This window comes from Pelobates fuscus, chromosome 6 (assembly GCF_036172605.1).
Source record: "Pelobates fuscus isolate aPelFus1 chromosome 6, aPelFus1.pri, whole genome shotgun sequence".
Classification (NCBI taxonomy): domain Eukaryota; kingdom Metazoa; phylum Chordata; class Amphibia; order Anura; family Pelobatidae; genus Pelobates; species Pelobates fuscus.
In genome coordinates this window covers 179,011,984-179,027,397 of record NC_086322.1, presented here as the reverse complement: position 1 = coordinate 179,027,397, position 15,414 = coordinate 179,011,984, and the positions used below count along the sequence as shown (strand labels likewise).

At 40.4% G+C, this 15,414-nt stretch overlaps 1 protein-coding gene across 5 annotated transcripts in view; it reads right to left on the bottom strand.

The window, feature by feature from the left end:
- Positions 1 to 10,589, bottom strand: part of ARFIP1 (ADP ribosylation factor interacting protein 1) — a 105,688-nt gene extending 95,099 nt beyond the window's left edge. For 3 of the 5 annotated variants that reach the window (XM_063458527.1, XM_063458528.1, XM_063458529.1), the window contains exon 1: positions 10,417 to 10,589. The gene's annotated coding sequence lies outside the window, so the exon portion shown is untranslated. The remainder of the gene's footprint in view (positions 1 to 10,416) is intronic. The other 2 variants (XM_063458530.1, XM_063458532.1) reach the window with 1 other exon arrangement.
- Between the last annotated feature and the right edge of the window lie 4,825 nt (positions 10,590 to 15,414).

The following is a 15,414-nucleotide window of genomic DNA, read 5'->3' as shown; positions in this document are numbered from 1 at the left end:
AGTACAGACAGTAGAAAGGTACGTATACCGGACCTTAGAATGGCCGGACTAACGTACGGAGATAGAGAGAATGGTCAAAGGCAAGCCGAGGTCGAAGGAACGAGAAGACAGGTAAGCGAGGAACAAGCCGAGTCAAAGGGTAACAGAGATAAGCAGAGTAATACAAACAAGCCGGGTCGGAACCAAAAGGATAACTGGAATACAAGAGCACTGAGTGACTAGACAGGCTAGAACCACGACAGGGCAATGAGCAAATGGAAGAAGCACTGTTAAATACCCTGGCTCAGGAGAGTATACACGCCTCCGACGAGTCCTGATTAGTTTCCAGACAACTGAGTGACAGGTCGGTCCGGGTTGGCGTCATGACGTCGACTGCTGGGCGTCGTGTTACAAAAGGAAGTGGATCCCTCGCGGCCGGCGTGTAAATGACCGGAAGGACCGCGAGGGACGGAGGAAACAGCCCTTCTGGACGGATAAACTTCTAAGTCTCTACCTCTCTCAGAGGTAGAGACTTCAGGTACCCTGACAGTATGGTGGTTGGAGTAACCATTTAATCATATTAAATTGCAATTGGAAAGGGATATACCAAAGGAATACAGTAGATCATGGTACTCTCAGAAACATCACAAAATGTTTCCTTAAAGGACCACTATAGTGCCAGGAAAACATCCTCGTTTTCCAGGCACTATAGTGCCCTGAGGGTGCCCCCACCCTCAGGGTCCCCCTCCCGCCGGGCTCTGGGGAGAGGAAGGAGTTAAACTTACCTCTTTCTCCAGCGCCGGGCGGGGAGCTCTCCTCCTCCTCTCCGCCACCTCTCCTCCTCCTCGGCTGAATGCGCATGCGCGGCAGGAGTCGCGCGCGCATTCAGCCAGTCCATAGGAAAGCATTCACAATGCTTTCCTATGGACGCTGGCGTCTTCTCACTGTGATTTTCACAGTGAGAAGCGCGGAAGCCCTCTAGCGGCTGTCAATGAGACAGCCGCTAGAGGCTGGATTAACCCATTTATAAAAAATCCTAGCTGGACCACCTCATTAAGCTGAAGTGGTCTGGGTGCCTATAGTGGTCCTTTAAATAGCAGGCCTTGAATAGATATCTTTCTACGATGAATGGCTATTTACTAGAGATTGTGTGAATGTATTTCAGAATAATAAGGAACTGGTATGGTTTCTTTTTTTTTTTTTTTTGGTTGCAAAAGCAATAAGACCATATTTATTTATTTATATATATATATATATATATATATATATATATATATATATATATATATATATATATATATAGCGTATACATTGATTTATTGGTAGTGATAAATAAACAAAACCTATTTGGCCATGGAAAACTTTACAAACTAGCATCGCTTAGCTCATTCTACAACATATTCCTTACCACAGTAAATACTATCAAAGCATTACAGGAGTGAAAAATGCAACAAAGATAAGTAAAAGGAAACCCCTTTACCCTCCCCCCGCCCCCCAAAAAACACTTTGCTCCACTACACCCTACATTCAAAGTGATTTTACCACCCCATAACGCCACGACATTGATCCAGTAGTGTGGCACTGTATCATGCAGATGTTACATAGCTCCCTCAAGTAGGACAAATACCCCATTTGACTGCATGGGAAAAGTAATTTTACTTACCTTTTTTCCAACGCCGTGCCAGTCTCTCCGTGGCTGGCCCCGCCTCCATGGCAGAGATAATCAATCAATGCCTATTGTGTATGCACTAATCAGCATTTCTTCATAGAGATGCATTGAATCAATGCATCTCTACGGGGAACATTCAGCGCCTCTATGCAGAGTGGAGACGCTGAACGAGAGGTGCACCAGGACGCACCTCTAGTGGCCTTCTGAATGAATGCCCCTAGAGGTGTTACTAGGCGGCAATGTAAACAATGCCTTTTTTTGAAAATGCAATGTTTACATTGAAAAGCCTGAAGGGACAGACTATAGACACCAAAACCACTACAATAAGCTGTAGTGGTTCTGGTAACTTTAAGAATTATATTTTTGTTGCTAAAAATTAAGCTTTATTTATTTTTTTCAAAACCAAGCAAATGTGTCAAGCCCTGGCCTAATAGACTAATAGATGTGCAAGGAGATAGATGTTAATGGATTATTTTAGGGGCAAATAGGAGGAGCTCAGATTCACACTGAAACACCAAGTAGAACTTCCATTTTTCTTTTTAATGAGTTCCTCTCACTCACGGACACTTTTCAAGAGCAAACATTAGGCACAGCAAACAGCATAAGGCCAAGTCAAATGATAATCACAAATGGCATCACTGTGATTTATACATCTATACTGTGAAAAGACTGCACACATTCTGCAGGCGCTTTTACTCTCAGTGCACACAAATAAACTGCTGAATAATGTGTACAAGTCAGTTACTGAAAGTGAAATCGGGCACTGTGTATTTCCCAACCACGCTCTGACTATGCAACTACAATTACCCTTTATGAAGTAGTGAAATGCAGCTTTCTAGTAACTGAATGTATAAACATTCCTTTTAAATAGCAAGTGAAAAATGACATTGGTTGAACAAGACATCCAATTAATCTAGAATGTAGAATAGTTTGCTTGAGCATTGCTTTGACTGACTTCAAATTTCCTGCTTCCTTCAGCGATGTCACTTTTCTTCCTCTTTTGCATTGTCCCTGACCCCCCTCCCTTCTGGGTTTCTCTGTCCCTCCCACAGTCCCTCCTATTTTTTGAATGGGAGTGCCGGACACGTACACGGCAGTGGTGATGAGGCTGCAGATGTGTCACAGAATAGCACTTGGATGTACTCCACACCCCCTCCCACAGATGCCAGCAGGCAGCCTGACTTCCACTGTCTAGCACTGCAGCAGCAACTGTTTGCATGTACTAATACATACACCAGAGAGACAATAATAAGCAAAACACTGCAACAACAAAGTGAGAAATTTGTTTCAGGAACCACAGACAAAACAAGAATATTAACAGGAATTTCTTTTTAGTGACAACAGTACTATGTTGCTGTTACAGTAGATATGTAGGGCATACAAAGGGATACTACATGGACATACAAGTAAAGACTACTTTTGTATATGGAAGTCTTCAGCAAATAGATGAGTTTCTGCTATGATTTCAGCTGGCAGTCATAAAGGTTCATGAGAACTGCAAGATGCACCATATTGCACAATTACAAGACCTCAGTTTGTACTCTCGTACATGTTCAAGGGTACAATAGTGACAACAGCTCCTGGAAGGCGAGGTTGGCAAGAGAAGAAGAAGCATGACAATGTCATGCCGGGAGAAATTAAAGGGACACTATAGTCACCAAAGCTACTACAGCTTAATGTAGTGGGTTCTGGTGCCTGTAGCCTGTAAACACTGCCATTTCAAAAAAACAACAACGTTATATTGTAGGCTAGTTACACCTCTAGTGGCAGCCACTCGGAGGTGCTTACTACGTCAATGCTTCTACGCTCTGCATGGAGATGCTCAAGATTTCCTATAAAGATGCAATGCATCTCTTTTAGGGGAAAAAAAAGGAAATTAAACAAGCAACAGCGCTGCTTTAATGTGGTACTAGATGGATTGTTGTTTTTTTAAAGCACAATTTTTACATACAATCATTGAGGATTGTTACATAGGAAAAGTAAAGGTTAAAACTAGATCACTACAGATAAAAAAAAAAAAACATTGATTTGAAGACGTTTAAATATATCACACACGAAACACTTATTTTTTTCTATTTTACTTTCACAGCTCAAAGATGTGTACGCCTTAAATCAGAGACCGGCATTATTTGTTAAAGCATTTTTTTTGAAGAGTGTGATTCTGAGTAATTCTGTCCTTGTCAGGGTTATTCACTAAAGGGAAAATTGCCAGGAATTCGAGGTAAATTTCACATTTAAGGCCAAAAAAGCCATAATGGAAGTATAAATGACTTGAACAATTTATCCAGTTCAACAGCTCTTAAAGTAACGCTATAGTGTCAGTAATACAATTATAGAAGTGTCTGTTTAGGTTCCTGGCTCACCCTCCAATTTCAGTAAAAAAGTGATTTTACTCACCTTTTCATTCACGTGGAACCGATCAACTTAACTCAGCCAATCCAATACTTTTGCACAGGAAATCACTGGGAGGCTGTTGCACATGAGCAGCAAAACACAGCACCAATCAGTATCGCCTCATAGAGATGCACTGAGTAAATGCATCTCTATGGGGAATGTTCAGTGCCTCCTTGCAGAGTGTGAAGACACTAAGAAGCACCTCTAGTGGCCACCTGAGTGACTGCCACTAGAGTGGTTACAAGGCAGCAATGTAAACACTGCCTTTTCTATGAAAAGGCTAAAACAGAAGTTCCTCTTACACACTAGCAATATCCATTTCGTCCATATTTTAAATCCATTAGAAGGTTAAGTGCTTCAACCGACATGCTCAGCTAATCAATGCCATCCAAATATGAATGCAATTGATATTGATAAAGCAGAAGAGGAACGTCTGCATTAGCGAGAAGCAAGCAGGTGCCCGAGTAACTGGTGTCAAAAAAACAAGGACAATACATAGATATGTAGTTGTTATAGTACCTAACTATTTCTTTATTCTTCAAAAGAATATCAGCTTGAAAGCACAGCTATGACTATTTATGTATTTCTTACTTTTACAACTGAAGACATCAAGATTATAAACATTATGGGGACGAAGTCTAAGTACCAAATTAACACATTCATAAAAAAACTACTTGGTAACGGTATATTCAACATTGTGGTTTGCTTTTAAGAGTAAGCCACATTTTACATGCATAATATGCAAAATCTATTCCTGATCTAATTTACTATATAAAAATTATTTAGTGCTTTTTTTTTTTTTTACTGGCAATAGATTCCACGATATAAGAACATTCTTTTAATTGAATTGCTTCAAATATAGAAAAAATGTTTTGCTCTACCCAATATGCAGCACTATAGAATATACTGGCACTGAGATAGAAATTCAGTAGGCCTTGATAAATTTATAAGGGCAATCAAGCACCATAACTAGTAAAATATCATGACAAAAACTGAGGCTCTACTGGCATTTAAATCCCAGCATACCTCTCAAATCATATGCAGTTTTCATTACTGCATTATTCACCTTAAGTCTTCCAACAACAGTTAGCTAAAGACTCTTTGCTCTCGACATTAAAGGGACAGTCCAATCACTATAACTACTTCAGTCCCTTGTACTGGCTATGGTATCAGGAGTCCATTAGCAAACATTGCATGGTAAATAGTTAAAACATAAAAGGACACTCTCAAACAATGAATCCAGTCCTAGTAGGGACAAAAACTAACATAGACAAACTAACTAACATAGACAAACTAAGATAGAGGTCAAACCATTTGACCATTGACTACTCAGTGTAAAGCAGCACCAGGTGATACATTGCACCATAACTACAACAGAAGACAGTAGTAGTTACGGTGCATAGACTGCCCCTTTAAGCTGCTGGCAGTTGTAGTACTTAGAGTGCACCTTTAGCTTATTAGGGTACCTGGTACTGTTGCCATAAAGCACTATATGAGGCTTGACAAAGACCCTATGCAATGCAAAACAATGCCAGGTGCACTTTGTGGAAGCTTTCAATAGATAACCTCCACAGAAGAACAGGAGTTGCTGGAATTTATTTTACTGCTTAAACATTACAGTGTGGTATCCCTGAGTTAAATGATGCAATATTGAGGCAGAGTAAATCTTTATGTGGTGTGTGTGTGTGTCTCTCTCTCTCTGTGTGTTGGAAACACAAAACAACCAACAATTCCTGGTTTATGATGCAGGAAATGGACACACTGAAAACTGAATTCACTTGCACAAACTAATAAAGTAAGTCAAACAACACAGACATTTAATAAAGAAACAGAAAAATTCCATTTAAAAAAATAATGTCTACACTAGCAGCAGATTTTTTTGGAAGAAAAACAAAAACCACAAACCGAAAACATCACAAGCATAATGCTCTCTCCAAAATAATGTGTCAAGGACCTAGCACAATATAGTAAGACATATAGCCTTACCACTGTCCTCATCACAAATTAAGGCATCTCAGTCAGTGAATGAATGCATCTATTGACCTCTGTAGTCCATTATTTTTTCCAAGTGAATGCGATGTCACTCATGGTTGCATTGCAAATACACATACAGAGTCATTCACACACATGGATCAGTAAACAGTGTCAATGACTGGTTTCACAGGACATAACTATACCTGGAACAAAGCCCGGGGATTTGCCAGAGGTAAGCATTGCTTGTTTAGCTTTTACTGCATAAAAACGGAATTATAAACAAATCCTGGAGTGTCTTTTTATTGCAGCAAAAGCGTTATTTACTACACAATCCTATACCGGAGAGATTAATTTGGGGGTGTTCTGTGAATTAAACCTTCTCAATGGTGACTGTACACACACACACACACACACACACACACCCCTACCTACGCTGGGCATTGAAAGTGTGGGTTGTATATCCCATGAGGCTCACCCTGCCTAAATGCTGAACACTTGGGTAAAGCTTACAGTTCGACATTATAGGTGTATGTTGTGGGTTGTCATGTTGTTAGGTGCTGCATCATTATTTCAGTGGAAATCCTACATACACATATGTAATATAAAAAGGTATAGTGGGAAGAGATTAAAAAAAAGGAATCTCTTAAATAATCTGCCTTAGCTTAGATACCATCTCCCTCTCACTAGTAATTAAAAGCTTGGCTTAGTAAACAGCGATCTAGTAGATCAGTACATTTACTTAAACATGCTTAGGATAAACACATTTCATTAAAGAAACAGTATAGTATTGGGAATGAAAAGCTGTATTCCCCTCACTATATTAACCCACTGTGGCAGTTAAAGGGTTAAATAACCCATTAAACAATAGCCTTATTCCACCGCCACCAAGATCATTTCTCCTGCAACGTCAGTGCCAAAGGGGGAATCTAATTCGCATGCGCGGCAAGTTCCACGCATGCATTAGGCCTTCCTCATAGGAAAGCACTGAATCAATGCTTGCCTACAAGGAATTTTTAGACACCAAATGTCCTCATACAACCTATTGCCAACTGTTCACTTGATATCCTGCTTTTGTACTTCCCTCTTCTTATCTAAAACTCTGAAATAAGTGCAAAGTGCACAAAAGTAAAACCTTCTCCACAGTCGCTGATACAGAGACCAATACAGTAAAACATATTGATTATCATTTTTTAGAACACCAATATATTTCCCAGAGATTTGCATTATTTCAGTGGATATGTGTACTAGCAAGATATTTACAAACAAAATACTGTTAGAAATAAGAAATAAAGAGGACACTAAAACAATCTGTGCCACTACAAAGTACACAGAAAGACCCTTACTTTAAATGAACAGTTGATCGGGGGTCAGGAGGCATGGCACTTAAAATCCACAATCCTTTATCTGGTTAACGATCGCTCAAGTTGTGAATACTGAACTTCACAAACTGCAAAATGATGGCAATACTTACACTTAAAGCGTTACTCCAACCACCATGACCACATCAGTGATGTAAAGTGGTAATGGTGGTAGCAGTCTGTATGCAGTGTTTCTGCTTGAAACACTGCACATACCGAGATATTTTTGGATGTGTGCTGAGAGCTACTTTCACCCCTGTTACACGTTACACTGGCAGCCCAGAACTGTTCCTGGCTACCAATGTCAATTCTGTGCAGAAAAATATCTCTCGTCAGTGCACACAGCGTCCTGACAACAGACTTAAAAATCTTCTCCTTTGCAGTTAGAAGGCCTGCAAGGCGAAGCTTGCTTACTCTCCTTCCAGCCTCCCTCCATTGCTCTCAGTATTCATTTTTTTTAAACCCAGCCTACTCCATCTCCTCACTGGCTGAGAGCATGTGCATCCGCTGTGAGCATACGAAAGGTACTGTGCAAAGCTTTACGGACATTGGAGTGGGAGGAGAAGTCAGCGCCAGGAGCTTTGTATGGTGATTGATTCCAGCTGAGTTATTTTGCAGGTTAAAATGCACACGGGGGGGGGGGGGGGGGAGGATGGGGGGAGATAGACCTTCACCATAGTGCCCAATGTGGCATTTTACACAGAAAAGGTCCCTCACCCCCAAAAAGGTTGTAGTAACCCTTTAAAACCTGGGAAAAAAGTAAAGGATTACATGATAGCATAATATATTCTGGATGGGTTTTTAGAACCTTAGAATACAGTTCATAAGAGTTAGAAGGGTTTTCTAGTGATCCATTTCAAACCATTGACGAGTGGATGCAAATACTATGATAGGAACAGACAGGTACATATACATTCCGTGACGGTTCGCACAGATGCATTACAGTCCTAAAGTCTTAAAGGAACACTCAAAGTACCATAACCACAACAGCTGTAAATTGCAATCAGCTGACAATCTCAGCTGCCTTGCATTGCAGGGTTTAGCTCAAGAGAGCCAACAGCTAAGGAACATCCTGATCACAGGGAATGGTAATGGTAATGAAGGTGAGAAGCGACATAGACCCCAGGTAAAAATTGAAACCGTCAAAAAAATGTCACTACTTACATTTGGGAGGGTCGGTGTAGGGTTAAGGTGTCTGGGGCATGCCTTTTATCCCAACACAAATTTTGTCCATCTCACTAATACAAATCTGGGCCCACACCAACAGCTACCCAGATCTACAAACAAAATCTCTCAGGAGTGGGAATGCAGATCTGGTACATTTGGGGAGAGTGGTAAAGCTATGCAAATGTTATTATCATATTTCTTTCATATTTCATTTCCTAATCGTGTTTGCTATTATTTATAAACATCATAAATTAGCCTATATTAGTATGGTCCTTTCCCACACAAATTAAACTAATTTCCGAGATAACAAAAAATTGAATTACCTCTACTTTGTAGTACAAGGGCATACAATACTCTAAAATCTACTGATTAACCCCATTCACTGTCAATATATTTACATAGCGTATTATTTAATGACCAGGCAACGATATATTTGTTGATCCATGTTTAAGACAGTGGGAAAAAAAGGCATAGTCACAGAATAACAAAGGGAAAAGTCAGAATAAAATATGAATTTCTTGTATAGAAGTTATTAGAAGTGAATGTTTTAATAGCACACTCTCTCAGCCTACTGTACCATTCTACATTTTAACCATATCAATGCCATTTTCAATAGGGTCAAAAATAATTGCCATGTTTGCAGAAATTAATTATGTATGATATTTAATATATTCTTCACAACAGGTGCCATTTTTTTTTACAAAGCAAACTCTTGACTTTTAAAAAAAGATATCCAAAAAAATGTATACAAGACATGTTTGTCATGTCATCACATAAATGTTAAAACAAAAATGTTGAATTAGGAAAAAAAAAGTTACAGATCGATTTGCTTGTGATTCACATACATGATGGATCAAAGTGTTACAAAAATGATGATCAGAAATTGAAAAACGTAGGCAAAAACAACAGAGCTGGAAAAATTACCAAACTCTGCTATAGTTCGAGCTGGACTTTTTCAGCCTCGATTTTGCAATACCGTTTTGAAGTCACTGTTTTAGCAAGTACGTCTCAAGTGTGCAAATACAAATTCTAAGTTGAGAGGGAATATTTCCATTAAGCAGATCCCATTATCTTGACAGAACGTACGTTAGGTATGTAGGAAAATGCTTAATAAAAGAAGTTGTTCTGTACTTACAACAGGATATAGGATATTATAAGTTTATTAACACGAGATAACATTATCTGGTATTTGAATGCCTGTGTAATATTTAAGAAAGTATTTAGTCTGTAAATCTGTATGTTCTGCATTTGTCTTGCATTAACAAATAGTCAACTAACACCAAAAAAATAAATAAATACTTTAGTCTACCAAAATATAAAATCTGCCATACCAGTTTAGTTTTAAAGGGTTTGGGGTAAATTAATAAATACCTTAAAAGGACAAACAGAAGGAAAATGATTGTTACAACAACTACATGATGCTATGTCACCTGCTGCTGTCCCCTTAAAAAAATACTTGGACACATGTACATCCTCCCATTTTCTAAACTGGGTTAAAGTACAAAAAAAATACAGCCAGGCTTATTTACTAACGTGTCAATGGTTGGGAATTTATAGAGAACTTCAAATTTTAGGCCACAAATACCCAAACTGGGAACTTATCTGACTTAGGAGAATTGTTCTAAGTCTGCTATTTTTACCAAAAAGATGCCATTCACTTAGAATTCCCAACAATTCACACTTTTAGTGAATAATCCTGAGTCCTTAGCCAGCAGGGTTTGTCCCCGTGTATTGATGACACAGACTAGCCTGTCCCTGCAGCCAAGGTGTGTGACTGTATGTGCCTCACCTGTTGCTCCCCAGGATATTATGATATTATACACACACAGTGAGAGGCACACTGACCTGCGCGCACACACACACTGCTCTGCTCACCTATTGCTGTTTCTGCTTCTCTCCACCTGAAGTTTGGGCTGAATAAAATGATCTCCCCGGCCCTGGATCTGAACGAACAGGATTCAATCCTCCTCCTCCTCCAGCTCAGACAGCTTCAGCACCCGGAAGCGGAGTAAATCAGCCCAGAGTAGGTAGTTCTGGCAAAGCACACCCAACTCTATGGTTGGCTCCATAGCATGCATAGGGAGTGAAGCCGACACAGCATTGCTCTGTGCCCCCAGTATAATGGAGGGACGCCATTGTCGCTAATAGATGGGATCGCCCTCTCCTGGATGGAGGTGGAACTGCGCAGAGATCACTAAGCTGGAAGACGCTACCTACTGGGACAATATCAAGAAGATAAAGCAATGAATGCATTTCCTTCTTTTTTTGTTCAGTGTGAAAGATTTTGTCAAAATTGCAAAACTACGGTTTTTGCCAAATTCGAAAAAACAAACAAACCAAAAAGAAATATTTTGTTTTAAATTGTGGTTATTTTGCCCAAAAATAGATTTTTATTTGTCTTTTTCTCTACAGATCCCAATTTAGTGAATTATCCAAATATGAAATGAAAATAAATATATCTATGTGATTTTTTATTTTTTTTATTTTATTTTTAGTAAATAAGGCTTCACTACTATTTCATGCTAGTTACATTGTTTTAATTCTATCCCCCAAGGCCAGGGAGGCATGACACAAGTTGATGGACAATGATTTTATTACAGGCATGACAAATACACTTTCCATACGTGGGGAAAAAGGTAAATATGCTTGGTGCAGAAGATATCTGTCATGATAAATACACAAAAGTTAAATATATATTGTTATCTTCCACATCCAACAGACTCTCAAATTGATACCGGAGAAACTGACGGAAGCCAAGCACAGAGAGATGGACACAGGTTTCTTCAGGAAGGAAGAGATTCTTTATTGGATCACCGATCGGGACTCAGAGGGACTAGCGTCACCAAAATACAGCAAAGTCTGAGTCCTGAATACATAGAGTACATTCCTTATATAGCACTGTAGCTCCTCCCACAATTAACTACACCCACACATACCCTTAACCTATTTAATGAATAGAGTCTAAACTCATCCATCCGGTCTAACCACGTGGCTCATCTGATACAAAGGAGAGGGACGCGTAATTCCAGTTCTTACATTCCTGCACCTGGTCAGTACAGTGATGACAGTATCTTAGCCTGCTAAACTTGTATTTTACTGGAATTACATCACATTCCCCCCTTTGATGCCTCTGATATTTCACAATTACTTGAGGCATCACTTAACCTTGGTTTGCATATACCTCAGGTTACCATGAACCAGACCAGACTTATCTTATGATGTGAATCTTCAACATTCATCTTCTTGCATTGGTTCTCCCTGATCTAGAGCCTTATACTTATATATCGCCATTATCTGTGCAGCAGCCTTCCTCTCTGCTATACTTCCTATCAGGCTTTGCACAGACCTAACTACTAAGGGTATAAGACACGGTAGGAGTAGACACAACAGTAAAATCAGTAGGACTCCACCTACCACTGCCTTAAGCCCTCCAAACCACTCATACCAGCTACCAAACCAACTACTTGGATTGTACCCTTTCCATACCTGAGTAGGCACATGCGCTAGTTTAACCATATGGCTAGTAAGCTCAGCTATTGCTTGCCCTTCGTCATCTATTTGAAGACAGCAATTACTTAGGTTAAACTTCCCACATACACCTCCCTCTACTGCCAAAAGGTAATCCAAGGCTAATCTATTTTGGTAGACTGCTGTCCTCATCCTGGTGTTATGCTTCGCTAGAAGATTGAGCGCTTGTGATGTCTCATTTGTGATAATCTCAACCACCGCCTGTAATCTTATAATACGGTTGAGCATATAAATAGGGGTTCTATAACCAAAGGTACCATCCTCAGCCCACGTGGCTGGCCCATAGTAATCTATAATACGCTGGGGAGGCCATTCATCATCTTCCCAGGCGCCTATCTCTATGGGTCCCCTTTTCTTCCTATGATTCACATCATACACTTTAACACCTAAAGTCTCACCTGTTTCAATCGGTAACAAGAAGAAGGATGGTTTGAGCATACCCAACACACATGCCCCTTCCCAGTCCTGTGGCAGCTCCGAATAGGCTTTCTTACCACAGATCCAGTACAAATTTGCTGGGGCTCTCCAAGTAGATGTGATGGATAGATCAAACCACACATCCTTTAAATTGGCATATCTAGCAAACGGGTTAGATGGTTCTGAGACATTTGAAGCCGACCACCAAGTTGTATTCTTTGTATCATCATCATAAGCTTTTTGCCCTAGACAAGTTAATTCTCCTACAGAAGTATTATACATTATTCCTTTCCTTGCTATGCAAACATAACCTATGATGGAGGTCTTTAATCTCCACTCAGATTTACCTCTAACACTCATATGATAATCGGCTTGTGTAGATATTAATTGGTCAACTGCCTCAGAACCGGACATTACCTCCTTTGCTTCCCAAGGCCATTGGTCTCCCATGTTAGTACCTCCACACACATAGCAGTTGGTAACATTAAGACTACCGGCAATACTTTCAGCTAAATCGATGAACAGGTTTTTAGCATTATGGGGGATCTTATTATCTATACTCATCTCTTCGTAAAAGGAATGGTATACTTGATGAGTCTGGGAGGATACCGTATCAGTCTCTATTCCTATAAACAATAATGTCCCAGGATCTAAACCCGTCCCGTATATTTGAAACCCAAATAAATTTCCATACTTATCTAAGAACTTGTCGGGGTTATTAATGAGTATATGGACTGGGTTGCATTCCATAGACTTACAATAAGGGCTAGTCGGCAACTTAGTCACTATCATGTCTTTGTCTACTGTCTGTCCCCAAGTTGCCCACCCCACACAAGACCAATATGGGCAAAAGTTATAATCTCTATTTGGGCATCTAGGACTTACATATTTATTTTTGCTACTGGGACAAATATATTTATCGTTAGACCCATACGTCCTCTCCCATCTAAGATCCCCACATACATTCCACGGCTTTCTACCACTCGATATCGCTTTACACGCATCAAATAGCAGAACACCCGAAGAATGTACGGATTCTAACACCGTTTTATTAATTAGGGTCCCCTGAGGATCTCCATTCCTGAGAGTCAACCAAATTGTACGAGGCTGATACTCCGGACTGAAGCACTTAGGTTCTCCTACTCCTAAATGGCACACACTATAATCTATATTTAAGTATCTACATCTCGATACATCTCCTTTACATTCGTATTGTGAATGCCAAATTAGGGTTTGGGAAATATGGTTACCTGTTCTCGTAGTCTTAATGCATACCTCACAGCTAGGAGTGTCGGTACCTCTACCTTCCTGAATATAAAAACACATATAAATAAACACTATCAAAAGCACATCTTTCGCCGTCATCCTCAGTCTTCGTCCGTGCGATGGCGCCTCAGCTTCCAGGATGTGAGGGGCTGCAGGGAATGGAGTTCTGCTCATCTTCACAGGTGTCCCTTCGAGACTTTCCTGGCTTATACACTATGTGATGGTAAGCGGACAGGCTTTATTATGGCCTTCTCACTCACACCTGTAACAATAAAATTTGTAATCCACAATAATTCCTCGTTACTCCGACTGAGTAGTGCGTTTTAACCGGATCTTGCAGGGATTCTCTGGATCTGCTGTAACTTGCCAAGAATCGACTGCTGCTGGTTTAACCCTGGAGTGATGTATCCACGGAGTCACTTCTGCTACTTTTATTGCTGTAGGGGTAGACAAAAGAACAACATAAGGACCTCTCCACTTGGGCCCTAACGGTACATTATTCCACTCTTTAATCCACACTTGATCTCCTGGATGATAACTATGAACAGGGGGATAAATATTCACAGGTAATCTATCTTGTACCCATTTCTGTACCTCCTCCATAGTCTTACCCAACTCTACAACCTGCTGCCGGGTAATTCCTTCTCCCAACTGACTCAAGTCCCCCCTTAAGTTACCAAGTACGGGAGGTGGTCGCCCATACATGATTTCAAAAGGAGAGAGGCCCATCCTTCTGGTAGGGGTACTGCGGATTCGCAATAAAGCTATGGGTAAGAGAACGTTCCACTTAAGTTGGGTTTCCTGACACATTTTAGCCAACTGGTTCTTTATAGTTCTATTCATTCTCTCTACCTTACCAGAACTCTGGGGTCTATATGCAGTATGAAGCCTCCACTTTATACCAAGCATATGAGTCAGTTGTTGTAGGCACTGGTGAACAAAAGCTGGACCATTGTCCGATCCTATAGAACAGGGTAGTCCATATCGGGGTATTATTTCTCGTAGCAGGAATCTCACAACTTCTCCTGCTTTCTCTGTACGAGTAGGACATGCTTCTACCCAGCCTGAATAGGTGCACACAATTACCAGCAGGTAACGATGTCCACCCGATTTAGGCATCACTGTAAAGTCTATTTGTAGATCGGACATGGGGAGTCCCCCCATAAACTGAACTCCTGGTGGCTTTACTGGTCCTTGTCTTGCATTATTCTTAGCACACGTTACACATCTGCGTACAATGGCCTGAGTCAAGTTGGACAATCTTGGTATGTAGAAATGTTTTCTAAGAGATTCTTCAGTACTGTCTCTCCCAGAATGTGTCCCGTTGTGATAATTTTGGACAATTTCTACCGCTAGCGATGCTGGTATAACTATTCTTCCATCTTCTAGCTGATACCACTTGTTCTCCAGATACTTTCCCGGTTCAGTCTTTAACCACTCCTCTTCTTGAGCTGTATAAACTGGAGTCCATTGGGACAGTGGAGTTGGTATAAGAGCAGCTATATGCCCTACATACTCCTGTCTTCCTGATTCAGCAGCACGCTTAGCTGCACTATCTGCCATCCGATTTCCCTTGGTTACATCACCATCACCTCTCAGATGTGCTCGACAATGTATGATACCGACTTCTTTCGGCTCCCACACTGCTTCCAATAGTTGTAG